We start from the raw sequence: 14,856 nt of genomic DNA, 5'->3' as shown, positions 1-14,856 counted from the left end.
AAACATCCTTATGTAGCTGCTTCCCCTCCAGCAATCTTTTCTTTTCACCCATCTTAGATAACATTAAACTCTATTGAAGATTTACAGTTCTCTTGACTCTACCATTCAAATGAAATAATCTTCCTGATACAGGTCTTAGAGACTGCCTTCACCAGATGCCACTAATGATCCCAATCTTCCCCCATTCTTACTTCTGGTTCAGGTGACATACCCCCCCCCCCATGATGCAATGCAGCCATATAATATTTGACCTCCCCTTCACTCTACAATTGCACATTTTTCATTCGCTGAACCTTTCTTTGTACTCAATGTCTCTCATTCCCTTTTAAATCCACCAACGATAGGCACCAGGAAGGAGGATAACCACAACCAAAATATTTTAAAATCAAAACACTCAACTTTTATTAAACAAAAACCATAAATGGTTAACTGGAATCACCGCATTTTCATCTTTCACATATCAAAGACTTCATCAGATGCAAAAAAAACAGTACTTCAATTCGCTTAAATATTCTCCCTTACATGCCTAAATGATTTAAATTAGACATCATTAAAACAAGCTGATCCCATTTAATAAGACTTATGAATACCCCAACAAGAGCAGTAACATCTATGAGATCAACAATGAAAAATGTACATCAATAAAACCGTAGTGTTTCTACCTACCAACCTCATACATAAAATAAACTTAGGGTTACTTAAGGATTACATAAGGATACATAGGAAGGACACATTTTCTAATTCTTATTTGCACTACGCAAGTGTCCATCCATGTCCTCAAAAAAGGAATATTGTGAAGGATCAATATATGAGAGCTAGCAGAATGACCTCTACGGCCACTGACTTTGATGGTTAATGTGAATTTTTAGAAAGCCTATTTAAAGAAAGAGCATAGCCCCGTGGTTTAATACAGGAGGTTAAAAGGGTAGTAGATGATGGGAGAAATGATAGATTTAGATCAATTTTAGGGGAGAATATTTTAGGGAATGATATAGAAGGGCACATGGCCAATTAAACAAGAAAACATTTTTAATAAAGCTTTTGTGACAGACTTTAATGGGAATGTGCATACAGTTAAGAACATTACAGAAAGGGAATGGGAAAGGTTCATTGGTTTAACTGATATAGTTGAAATTCTTAAAGATCCAGTTAAAGTTATATACAAGAAGGCATAGAATTTAAAAGGTCTATTTGAACAGAATAATAAGACAAAAAAGAACACCCACATTAGAAGGAAAGGAACATTTAAGCTTGGTGCCTGTTCCAAGTACTCTTACTTCTTGAACAAAGAGAGGGTATTTCTAGCCAGCATGGGTAGAATGATTGAGGGAAAGAATTATTTTATTTGTTGTTCCTTTGGTTTAGTTTACCTAGCTATTTGTGAAGAATGTGAAGCTTTCTATATGGGTAAAATGGAGTGCAAACTCAAAAGAATATATGAACAATACCACAACATACAGATAAGAAAGGAAAATAATACTTTACTCAAACACTCCAAGGAATGTACTAAGGCTAGGTTATTATTTGTGGTCTTCGAGGAGGTGAAGCAGGATATAAGAGGGGGGCTATGGGAAGAAAAAACTGAATACAGAGAGTTGTGGTGGCAAATTACATTAGAAGCCAGCACCTTTCCTGGGTTGAATGAGAACATTTCCCTTGCCCCCCTCCTTAAAATGAGTGCAGCTAAGTTGTAAAATGAAAGTTATGAGCTTTGGATATGACTATGATGTTAAACTTTATTTTTTGGAACAATTTCATTTCAGCTGTACAAATTTAATTATGCCTCTATAATGATTCAGGTGCTAATAGTTTTTAAAGAATGGTTTTAAAGATATTACTACACCTTAGTTGATTTTATTTATTTATGCACTTTATTTTATGCATCATGCTATGACTACTTTAGGCAGTAGATGGAGCCCTCACTTCATGATATGCATTTCACTGTTCCGATCCATATTTATTATTTTATTTATATTGTTGTTGGTTTCATAAGTTTATTTTATGTATGAGGTTAGTAGGTAGAAACACTATGATTTTATTGATGTACATTTCTTATTACTGATATCATAGACGTTACTGCACTTGTTGGGGTATTCATAAATTCGATTAAATGGGATCAGCTTGTTTTAATTAAGTTTAATTTAAATCATTTAGGAATGTAAGGGAGAGTATTTATGCAAACTTAAGCACTGTTTTTTTGCATCTGATGAAGTTTTTGATATGTGAAAAATGAAAATACAGTGATTCCAGTTAAGCTTTTATGATTTTTGTTTAATAAAAATTGAGTGTTTTGATTTTAAAATGTTTTGGTTGTAGTTATCCTCCTTCCTGGGGCCTATCATTGGTGGATTTACAAGTTTTGGCTTTTTGGCACTGTTTCAGGGAGTTTTTGTTTTTCTCATTCCCTTTTCCAACTTGACAACATTGTGTTGTATACTCAGCCAGCCAGTTGAATATATTTTAATATAGACTCAAGAAGCAAATGGGTTTCTCCAGATGAGGTTTCATATTGCCTTTCCAGCAAAGGAATGGTATTTACATCTACATCACTAGTGATGCTGTGTTGCATTTGATTGTCACTTGTCAATGTCCTCCCATCCCACAAAACCTGATTCAAACTGGGGGTTATCCTAACACACTGGTCTTTTTCCTTACATTCTCTGCCCTAACACTTCTGCTTGCAAACAATTTACTCCTCATCCCAAGAAAATTAAATAATTCTGTACTTTCTCACAATAATCCCTACTGGCATCTATGTGCCATAATAGTTCATACCACCATCACAACTCAAGTCTTAATGTAATCAGTGTAAAAGGTTGATCAAAAGTCTAACCTCGGTATGATGTCTGACACAAACATGCTAAACAGACAAGGTCTATTCTCTGGCTTTTTTATAATCACTCCCACACAGCCCTCTCTCATGCTAAATTTTTCCAGTGCTATCCACAGTTTTGATACATTTACAATCTATTATTTCTATAGCAAGTTTCTTCTTCAGGGCTGCCTTGGATCAAACGGACAGACCTAGCAACAGGTTTCTTAGTCATTGTTATATATCACCCCCCCTACCTCTCCGCAAATATGTCTGACTTCCCTGAACACTTTCATTTTTTCCTCATGACTCATCCTTACCTCATTTTTAGCCCCTTTAGCTCAGTCATTCAGAACTCTATAAAGTACTCCTCACCTCCAATTTCCTTCTTACTGCATTTCCCGAGATGCTGATCTATTTATTTATTTAAATTTGTTTAGCTGGGACAACACTGATAAAACAATGACTAATTACAGGCTTAGCCTGGGTTTCATCATAGTGTAACAACGATGCACAGTGCAATATACACCTAACAACAATGTGCAGTATACAAATAGCAAGAGCAAGCACAAACACTCTAACAAACAACACATACACAGAAGATCTAACAAACCAAATATATGCACAATTACATAACTGGAGTAGAAAAAGTAGAATAAAGTTAAATGAGGAAAAGTAGAAGTTCTGGAAATATGAGAGGTAGTTGCTAATAGAGACCAGTAAGTTGAAAGAGGGGACTAGATTATATTTGTACTGGGTTTAGAAGAGTGAGGGTTTGGTAAGCAGAATCACAGTTTAGGATGAGTGACAATCAGGTGGATCAGATGTATGGGAGGAAAAGGTGCTAAAGTCTAACCTCTTTACTAATGCTAGAAATATATATATATATATATATATATATATATATATATATATATATATATATATCTGTATAGCCTCAAGCTCCTCCCTCTCCCATAATCCGCTTCTGCACTCTAACCCTCAGATTGAGTTTGCTGTAGTTACCCTGTAAAATATATACCTGAAACTTCAAGCAAGGGAACTTAGCCCAGGAGCCTAATGATTCCAGCTACCTCAGATCCCTCCAGAGCACAAATGGGGGAAGGTGGGCAGGAAGTGAGGAGTGATAAAACAGGATAATACAGATGGCAAGTTATATAAGTACATAACTGCTAATCTGATGTTATTCATTTCATTATTCCTCACAACTGAGAATAGAATTCCAGGTGGCCCTATAGAAGGATGTGTCAGAGCCCCATGGAACCAAAAGATGATCTGTTTCTGGAGACAATATACAATTTGCAATGAGAAACGAAGGTGCGTGGAGTGGACCAAGTGGCTGCAGCACAAATGTCATAGACACCCTAGCAGAGAAGGCTGATAAGGTAGCAACCGACCTGAGACAGTGAGCCCTAGGTGGATGAAGTAACGCTAAGCCCCTGCAAGAATAAACAGTGCATGGAATATTTACCTTTATTGGAATGATTTGTAAAAAAGACAGGTAAATGAAAAGATTGGTTGATATTAGTTTCAATGGCTACCTTGGGCTTGAAGGAAGGATTAGTTCTCATGGCCACTCTGTCTTTGTGAAAAATGATATATAGTGGCTTGGATGACAAAGCATGTAACTCCTAGACCCTCTTAGCTGAAGTTATGGACACAATAAAGGCTGTCTTTCAGGACAAGAACTTAGTATTACAGGAATGAGCCATCTCAAATGGACTTTGAGTGAGAGACTGCAACAGCATAGTCAAAGCCAAGGGAGGAGAAGGATCTTTGACAGGGGGGCTGAGGAGAAACACGCCTTTCATGAAGGCCTTCCACATTCTGGAGGAAAAGATAGGCTTCCTACTAACATGAAAATTGGAAATGGCCACCAACTGCAGCTTTATGGTAGAGAAACTGGCGCCATCTTTATGAAGAAAAATATCCAAAACTGGAGCAGAGAAGGGGTCGACATTTCTTTCAACAGCCCAAAAGGAAAACTGTTTCCACTTACTGCTGTAGAGTATTTGAGTTGATAAGAGGCAAAAATAATTTTCTTAACAGGAGAAGCCAGCCTGGACTGTATTAGTATCACAGGAAGTGGAGAAACCATGAAGTCAGATGACGGTATCAGAAGTTTGGGGTTTAGTATCCATGGCAGATATTTCAGAAGTTTGGGGTTTAGTATCCGTGGAAGATATTTCAGATGAGACTATAGGAAGGGAAAACACACCTGATGAGGCCAGAAAGGAGCAATGAGGATCATGGGAAACTTCAGTCTGTGGACTTTCTGCAGTACACTGGGGATCAACGGGATTGGTGGATATGTATAAAAGAGACCCAGAAGCCAATCATGGACTAGAGTGTCCCTCAGGGACTTCCCCTCTGGGGGAGATCAGGGCAAAGTACATGCTGCATTTTGCACCAAAAGGAAGCAAGAGTAAGTTCTGGACCCTCTTTGCCCTGCTGGGACCTCCTGGATGGCTCCTTTTTCTAGAAGTTTTAGAACTTTTCTTTGGGCCAGTTCCCTCTGATTGGGTTGTGCATAGGGAAGAACTCTCTTGAAACTTGGAAGTGGTTCAGAAAAGGGAATGTAATAACCTCTGGATATGATACTGAGCACCCACCAGTCATTTGTTATGGCTGTGCAGGCATCTGGGAACAACAAGAACTGACCCCCAACTGCCTCCAGGGCAGGACAGTCGGGCAACACCTCAGGGGCACTGAAAGAGTTTTTCAAAGAAAGGTTCTCTAAAGCCCTGGTTCTGCAGATTCCCTCTGCCTCTGGGGTGAAATCTACCATTGAAACCTCCTCCCCTGCCTCTGGAGGAAGAATCCTCAGGAGCATCCTGGAAGGAACCCTGTGACCTTTGGAACCAAAGTTTCTTACCTCCCCGTTGGTTCTACGAAAAAGACCTCTGGGGATATAAAACTTGATCCCTACCACCAACAATGTCTTTCCTTCCTGCTCACTGTGGGTCAAAGTCTTCTTGACTGATGGTCCAAAAAGTGTAGAACCATCAAATGGGGCATTTGTAAAAGACGCCTTGAAGGTTCTGCAAACCCGCACAACCGCATCCAAGCATGATGCCTCAAGGCAATGCCTGCACCGACTGCTCGATAGGTACCCTCAGCAGCATTATACACTAACCTCGAGGAGTTGGTAAGAGAGGATAGAGTGGTGAGCTGGGGAGACACCTTTTTAAGGTCCTCCGCAGGCATCAACTCTGAAAAAGATTTAGTTGTTCAGCAACCAGGTCTCTTCAGACATGGATAAAGTGCACCAAACAGTTAACAGCTCTCAAACCAAACATGGCTGAGGTGTACACGTGCTTCCCATGTCTGTCTTTTGCCAGGGGAAGGACGTGGAGGTCTGTTCAGCCAACTCCTTTTTTGTGGCCGTGACAACTACAATGGCATCAAATGGAACACCTTTGCTCCATTGCATCCTTTTGGATAGGGGATTCAAAAACTCGTCAGCCTTCTTAGGGACAGGTTCCATAGTGTCATGTTCCTTCCATGCCCTGTGTGAAATACTGTGAATGAGATCATCTGCAGGGGGGCACTTACACTTTCGCTTCCAAGGCACCTCCTCTCTGTGGGCTCAGGCGAGGACTCGGAAGAGAGAGGAGCCCCTGGAGGTTACATGCCCCCTGAAGCTTACCTTGGGATGACTGCCCCTGGACAGGATGGATGGGCTCAGGGCTCAGAATAGTGGAGGGCTGAGAATGGATCCTGTAGGGGGACAAACACTGCTCCAGACCTGGAGAAAGTCCACTCTTCCACCGAAAAGGGCAACGGGCTCGAGGAAACTCCCTCCCTGTCCCCAGGAGCTGAAACCACCTGGGAAAAAGCAGAGCCAACCCCAGGTCCCGGCCCTCCAAACAGTACTGGCCCCGAGCTGTTGATGTCTGAGGCCCCAAAGGGAAGGGAATGATCCAAAATGCCTGGACCTTATCCCCTCCCCAGAGACCAAGCATCAACCTCTTGGAGCCAAGACCAGCTCTGATCCGAATGCAACAGAACTGAGCTGGTCAGAGATCCTGACGGAGTAAGAAAAGCACACATTCTCTGACCCATTGTAGCCTCCCTCGGATGAACTGGGTCCTGGAATTCCGAAACAGGGAGAGTTGGAAGAGGAGAGGGCAACATTGGGACTGGGGATCTTGCTGAGCCAGGGTGAGCTGCAGATGCCAAGAGATCCATCTCTAGCTGGGCCCTGAAGAAGCTCTTCATCATTCTGTCCATGCCCATTGGCAAAAGGCTCTTGGAGGAAGCTGAAGAATGGCTGGACTTGGTCGGGGATCCAACCCTGGTCCCTAAAGCAGACTTATGATGTCCACGATCTGAAGACTGGCTCCAAGGCCTAGGAGCCGAGTGCTTCGGATCTCTGATGGATCCCAAAGAGGAAGGAGAGCCATCAAAAAGTAATATTGAATCTGACAAACTTGTCGGATGCGACACCTGCTGGACCACCTTCTTCAGACCTGAAGGGGCAGGTGAATCTGAGAGGGACCAAACTCTAGTCGGATCTGAAGGCCTCCCCTCTGAGGAGACCTCGGACCTTACTGCCAGATTCAGAGATGTCGAATCCTACACAACCAAAGGCACTTTCAGATCTGGAGATCTCTGCTCTGAAAGCCTAGTCTGCTTGTCAGCCACAGAAGGAGAAGCACCCGGGGAAGCAGATGAGGCTTTCCTTTTAGAGTGTTTAGGAGATGACAACAGGACCCCGTTGAACTATGCCCTTCAAAAGCAACTTGTTACGGTGGCCCGCCAGTGCTCGAGGGTTGACTGCTGCACATACAGAGCAATCAGCCTCAAGGTGGTCGGCCCCTAAACAGCAGACACACTTCTTGTGGGCATCAGAATTTGGCATCTTACGCCCACAACAACAAAACCTTTTGAACCCAGTAGGCTTATCTTTCTCAGACATACCTAAAGGCTAGAAGGTATACACATGCACTCAAACACCAAAACACAAGTTAATATGACAAAAACTCCTACAACAACCTGTCTACCAAGACTCATGTCTGTGCATAAACATGGCAAATGAGATCTGAGGGTTAGCATGCAGAATGGGATTATGGGAGAGGGGGCACTTGAGCCTTGAGTCTTGTGTAGTGCTGGATCAGATCTGATGTCGGATCCAAGACCCAGTCATGAGGAATAATGAAATGGATAACATCAGATGTATGGGTTGATGTTAGATTATAGAGTTTTCGGAAACTCAAACTTCATATGGTAAGGACTATATTTATTTTTATTTACTTATTTTACATTTGTTAACCGGACTACTCTAGCTGGATACATGTCCATTTTCAGTAGAGGCCCGGGGAGAAAAGCTCCAAGAAAGACATAAAAAGAAATATAAAAGTCATAATAGATCCAATTAAAAATACAAAAGTCATAACAGATCAAACTAGAAGATACAATTGTAAAAAAACATAAAAAAATGTATATGTTTGATTTTCCGAAAACTCAATTGAAACAAAATAACCAAGCCATGTTTTTGCAGGGGGACAAGACCCTACCACACACCCTGCAAATTACATATATCAATTTTGAGAGCTCATAATAGTGGGGAAAAGGGTAAATTCCCCCAATTCCCACTGTACTGCGACTGCCATAGGTCCTGACCATATGAAGATCAAGTTTCCAAAAACTCAATAATCTGGCTTAAACCTATATGTGTGTATATATATATATATATATATATATATATATATATATATATATATATATCTATAAACACACACACACACACAATGTGTGCCTATGTTTGGATGGATTTATTTATTTGACTGACTGATGCCAGGACCTTTTAGCCAAAATTTGGGACAAAGGCACAGATAGTAAGATTTATGACACAAAAGGTTACATACAGAACTTGTCTTAATGGCAGATAAACAATCTCAATATAATAAAAGTACATACACATAACAAAAACAACATTTATATGGCACATACAAATGACAGAAATTAAAGCTAAGTACTTCCCATAATGACAGATCTTTAAGGAGGAGGTCCAGCTTCAACAGTCCCTAGGACTTATGCCACAGGCACTGTGGCCACTCAGAAAGTTAAACTTTCTCAAGCTGTTTGTAATCCTCCTTCCCATCATGCACCATGACTCATTTGCAGTTCTTCCTGTTACAGCACTAAGATGAGGGGAGAAAACATAAAGACATTGGAAAAGGAGAAAATGGGAAGAAGCGATTTCAGACAAGACATAATGAAAATGGAAAAAGGTAGGAAAGTACGCTATAGACAATGGACTTCCTTACAGCTCTATTATAATAAGTACATATATTTTGCAGTAAAAAGAAAGAAAGAAAAGAGTCGATCAAGTTTTGGTATCCTGTAGGAGACAGTCCTCGGCTAATTCTCCTGGGAAACCATCACAGAAAAATATCACTCGTGACGTGACAGTAGATGTGAAAAAAACCTGAACCTGGAAATAATATCAAGGTTATAGTGCCTCACAGAAGTGATTAGGAAAGATCAAGTTGTAGCACTTCAAATGTTACCAGTGATGAGCAGCTATAACTACAGTTCAAACAGAATGAGGCCTTTGAAGTAGCAGATAAAGGGTTTACATATTCATTGTATCAAAATGCAGTACAAGTATTTAACCAGCTGGAACGGGTATGCTTTGAAACATTCCTACCAAATTTAGATTTACGACTCATAGTTCAAGGTATACCAGTGTTCAGATCAGAAGCCATGTTAGAACACAAACTCCATATTTACAGGGTGTGCTATGTGCCCAACCCAAGAATTTAGTGTCATCTTAAATGTATTCATAAAGCTGGAGTTACATATATGAACTGGAAGTTTATTCCGTAAATGAGCAATATTACAAAAAGTGAATTTGAAAGGTCTTACAGTTCTACAAGAACCAAACTGGTAACAAAGATTTCTATCTCATAAAGTGCTTTTGGAATAAAATAACTCCAACCTCAGCAAGATTCTTAAATCTTTACTGCGTAAAGCTTTGAACCCTAAGCATGATCTGTTTCTTATAAAGTGGTAGTGAATGGAAAATAATCCCAAGAGTTTAAGTTTGTTAGTGTAGTTAAGGTTTTGAACTTCACAAAATATAAAATCAGTTGGTCATCCTTGAGGAAATATTTGGTTAAATCTCCATAATACCTGAACCATCTATGGACATCCATTCGATGATGAAGGTATTTACTACACAATACTCAGGAAAGAAGACAGGTAGGTTATCTGACTCATTTAAGTTAGATTCAGTGGCAACTTCTTATATAAGAGATGGATTCATCCTGACTGTCACCTTTTCTTTCTGGAAAAGTATGTAGAGGCTTGACAAAAAGAACCTGCAATTCTGAAATACTTTTGCAAAAATAATAGCCCCAAGCAGGAGCGCCTTTGGGACATGAATGACAGATCGCAACCATCTGTCTCAGGGGGTGGAGGAGAAAGCTTTTCCAGGATGAAATAAATACCTCAAGGAGGGACAGGGTCTCACACAGGAGATTCAAGATGAGAGCTATCATGTACAAAGACTGCAGAGACATTTGGGGAGGCAGAGGAAGAGGAAAACAGCATTTAATGTAAACTCTGATTCTGTTCTGATGAAGCTCACAATGCCTGTGAGTGAAAGCGCTTAACATTTTCTGTATATTAAATTTCATCTTTGGTTCTACTATTTCTGCAGTCGAGTTGGTTTTGTGCCGTTGAGTAGAGGAACTGTTCTGTTCCGGTTCCATGGTGGTGTGGAAGTGTTTCAGAAGAAGTGCTATGGAGTCTTTGTTGAACTGAAACACAATTCTCTTTGTTTCTATTTAATGTAAACTGGAAATAGCAGCCAAATAAATGAAGAATAGTCAAGCCTACAGCCAAAAATTTTGGAGAGTTTGGATAAACATGATAGGAACAAATGCTGAGAGATTATATGTGCCTTTGCTGGATACCCAAACAGAAAAGAGGTGTTTGTTCATCTCAACAAGTCTTTTTTGAGTAGAAGGCCTCAGACATAAAACGATGGCAACTGCCCTCTGAGAAAAAGCAGCATTGATAACTATTGATGGAACTAAAGAAAGCATGTCATTAGCTTTAGGGACAGTCAACCTGAGTGGAACATGCCTAAAGGGTGAGACAGAAACACACTTAAAGGTCACAGACACAGTAGATGTTTTAGTAGAAAAGGGCTCAGCAGGGCATTATGAGAATGACTTTGGTTTTGAGAAGGTCTAACTTTCTGGATGAATCCCATCATCACAAAAAAGAGGGAAGCATAAAGGAGTCCAGCTGGCCATTTGTATGCTAGTGCATCCTTGGCCTGTTCCCCTTCACGGGGAAAATCAGTACAAATAAATCGGGGCACTTGCTGCTTGTTATAGAAGAAAACAGATTGCACAATGATTTGCCCTACAGGTGAAAAATCTGGATATATTTTAAAACATCAAATCACTACTTTGTCGAACCACCATACATCCAGATGACATACTGAATTCTTATTACATCCAGTGACGACATCATCGAAGTACACATCATCGAAAATCACTGTCGTCCAGTAGCATAAACAGCACCATGACAAAATACTGTAATACATCTTACAGAAAATGCAGATGGATTAAGCCCTGACTGAGGTCTAGATGATCCATGCTTTGTTTGAATAGAGGAATGGGTACAGGAAGGGCCAGGCTGGGAGAATGGGAGTAAGCATCTATTGTTGGCTTGCCCATCCTAGAGGGGAGGAAAACAGCTCTCACTTTCTATTTGGATGATACTTACTGGGAGCACTACATATTGCACCTATGGGAATAAGCCTGCTCAGCACAGACTGCTTGTGCTGTGGAGATACAAAGTGGAGCTCACGACAGCCACTGCAGAGTTTGCTCCAGGGAGTGTAGGTCACTTCACTGGACCTGACAGCTGTCTGCTTACTACCACCCCACTCTCACCAGGGGAGGAATGATGGAGTTGATTAGGCTCCCTGGATAAGAACAATCATATGACTCTTGCCTAGCTGTCAGCCCCCGATGAAACAAATGGGCAGACATGGTGAAGGTAGAACAGCCATCTGACAGGTCCAGTGAAGGAAAAAAAGTAATGAGAAAGTACAGTTTTGTACCTACCATAAATGTAGATGTCCGATAGGCATGCATCTGCAGTCCTTACAAATGGGTTGTCCTGTCGTCAGGCAGCCCTTCGGTCGGCCGGATTCCAAAGTCTGGGTCTGGCCTCGGCTGGTGTCGCACTTCATCCGACGTCATAGCTGCAGTTCTTCGGGTATAAAGGCATCAGCCGACGCCATTTTCCTCAGTGTTTCTTTCCCCAGATGCCAGGTGCCCTCTAGGAAGGCTAAATTTGGATACATGCAAATGGTTCCAAATAGTAGAGAGCAAACAAAAAATAAGCATGTATGTACATATATACAAACAAATACACCATAATAGATTCCCCCAGCTAGCTATAAGATGGGCAAATACCCTAGGAGTACCACAGAGGGGAAGGAGGGTGGGTAATCCTGACTGCAGATGCATGCCTATCGGACATCTACATTTATGGTAGGTACAAAACTGTACTATGTCCTTCAAGGATGCATCTGCAGTCCTTACAAATGGGTAGAATACCATAGCCAAACTGGGGAGGAGGAGAAATAAGATTATGGTGTAGTTAAGATCCCTTGCAAAACAGCAGTGGCAAAACCTGCTCGGGATCTGGAGTATAAAGGTAAATTATAATGCTTGGCAAATGTATGCACGGAGCTCCAAGTAGCAGCCTCTAAAATGTCTTTGGTAGCCACTCCTCGTAAGAAAGCTGTGGTAGTGGCTGTAGCCCTTGTAGAGTGAGGCCTGATGTTCTCTGGGGTTTCTTTCCCATGGTAGGAGTAACAAAATCTAATGCAATTTCCTATCCACTTAGAGATTGTCTGTTTTGAAATTGCTTTTCCTTCCATTCCTGTCGCATATGCTACCAGTAGCTGGTCAGTCTTTCTATTGCTCTTGGTCCTGTCCAGGTAGTAGCATAATTGTCTATGTACATCCAAGGTATGCAACAGTCTTTCCCCCCTGTTCTGTGGGTTGGGGAAGAATGTAGGTAGGTGGATAGCTTGATTTAAAGATACCCTGGAGACCACCTTTGGCATAAAAGTAGGATTAGTTCTCATGGACACTCTATCTTGATGGAAGATCAGGAAGGGCTGTACTGCCATTAATGCCTGTAGCTCAGATACCCTTCTTGCTGAAGTGATTGCAAGCAGGAAAGCAGTTTTCCATGATAAGTATTGTAAATCTGCTGTTGCTGCTGGCTCGAAAGGAGGGAGTGTCAACTTTTCTAGCACAAAGTTCAAGTCCCATGCTGGCAATGGTGGCTTCCTAGGTGGCTTTACATTTTTAATCCCTCTCAGAAACTGCCTGAGCAGAGGATGTGAGAAGACTGGAGGATCCAAGTTGTATTCTGCTGAAATAGCTGATGCATGAATCTTAATGGAAGAATAGGACAGGCCGTTGTGGAAGAGCTCTGCCAAGTATTCCAGGATGTTAGCTATGTTTACCAGTGACACATTCTCTCCTTTTGCAGTACTCCAAATGAGATATCTTTTCCATTTTGCTGAATAATTTTTTTCTTGTTGAGGGTCTGCAAGCCTCCAAGATAAGTCTTTAACCCTTTGAGATAAATCTGGGTTATTTGGTCTTATGCAATGTTCCAGGCAGCCAGCTGCAGTGTTTTCAGGTTTGGATGCAGGGTTTTGAAGTTGTTCTGTGTTAACAGCAAGGGAACTAGGGGCAGAGGCCATATTTGTTCCCGAGACATGCTCCTCAGTAATGGGTACCAATGTTGCCTTGGCCAGAGTGGAGCTATCAGGATGATCCTTGGACGGTCTTCTTTGATCTTCAATAGCACCTTGTGCATCAAAGGAAGAGGTGGGAATGCATATGCTGTCAGGTTTTTCCAACTGAAAGATAGGGAGTCCACTTTCCAAGCAAGTGGGTGGTACGTCCTTGTGCAGAATTGTTTCAGTTGGTGATTGTGTGGGGATGCAAATAAGTCTATTTCTGGTAGTCCCCATTTCCCTGTAATGGTTTTGAAGATGTCCGGATGCAGCATCCATTCGTGGGCATCCGTGGTAGTTCTGCTTAGGATGTCTGCTAGTATATTTTCTTTTCCTGGCACAAAAATTGCTTGTAGCTGAATGTTGAAACTCAGTGCCACATTCCAGAGGTCCATTGCCATCCGGCATAGAGGGTATGAATGTGTGCCTCCCTGTTTGTTGATGTACCACATAACTGTGGTGTTGTCCGTCCTTATCAGCAGTTGACCCTGTCGAAGAAATGGTCTGAATGCCTGAATTGCCAGTTTTACTGCCAGAATTTCCTTTTGATTTATGTGTAGGTGCAGCTGGTCTTGAGTCCATAAGCCTTGTATGCACTTGTCCAGCATGTGCGCCCCCCAACCGAGGTCTGAGGCGTCTGTTGTGATGGTCTGGCTTGGTTGAGTGCTGTGGAAGGGCAGCCCCTTGTTTGATTGACAGGCCTGAGCCCACCATTGGAATTCTTGTTTCAGGCATGGAATTATTGGAATCTGGGTTTCTAGGCTGTGCTTGTGCTGAGACCATAAATTCCTTAGGTACCACTGTAACTTCCTCATATGTAGTCTGGCATGTGGAATCAATATTATGCAGGATGCCATGTAACCGAGCTTGCAGGACTTTTCTTGCTGTTAGCTGGTTCTGCTTTGTTAATGCCATGAAGTAGAAAGGAGTTGCTCCTGTTTTCTACTGTCAGGAATGCCATTTGTTTTGATGTGTCCAAATCTGCACCCAAGAAGGTTATCCTTTGGGATGGTATCAGCCTTGACTTTTTATATTGACTGTGTATCCCAGGGCTTGTAGTAGATGAATGACCCATTCCAAATCTTTTGTTAATTTGTTTTGTTGTCCGCTTGTAACAGGCAGTCGTCCAGGTAAGGATAAATTTGAATTCCTGAAGCCTGCAATGAGCAATTACTGATGCCAGGCATTTCGTGAATACTCGGGCAGTAGATAAGCCAAAGGGCAATGCTGAGAATTGATAATGCTCTGATCC

At 41.5% G+C, this 14,856-nt stretch overlaps 1 protein-coding gene across 1 annotated transcript in view; it reads right to left on the bottom strand.

The window, feature by feature from the left end:
* The window catches only part of FAM161A (FAM161 centrosomal protein A), a 683,959-nt gene that overhangs the window by 4,807 nt on the left and 664,296 nt on the right, over window positions 1–14,856 (bottom strand). The gene's annotated exons all lie outside the window — the stretch shown is intronic.

Source organism: Protopterus annectens, chromosome 1.part0, assembly GCF_019279795.1.
Source record: "Protopterus annectens isolate FY-2018-M chromosome 1.part0, PAN1.0, whole genome shotgun sequence".
Classification (NCBI taxonomy): Eukaryota; Metazoa; Chordata; order Ceratodontiformes; family Protopteridae; genus Protopterus; species Protopterus annectens.
This window is presented reverse-complemented; position numbering and strand designations above follow the sequence as displayed.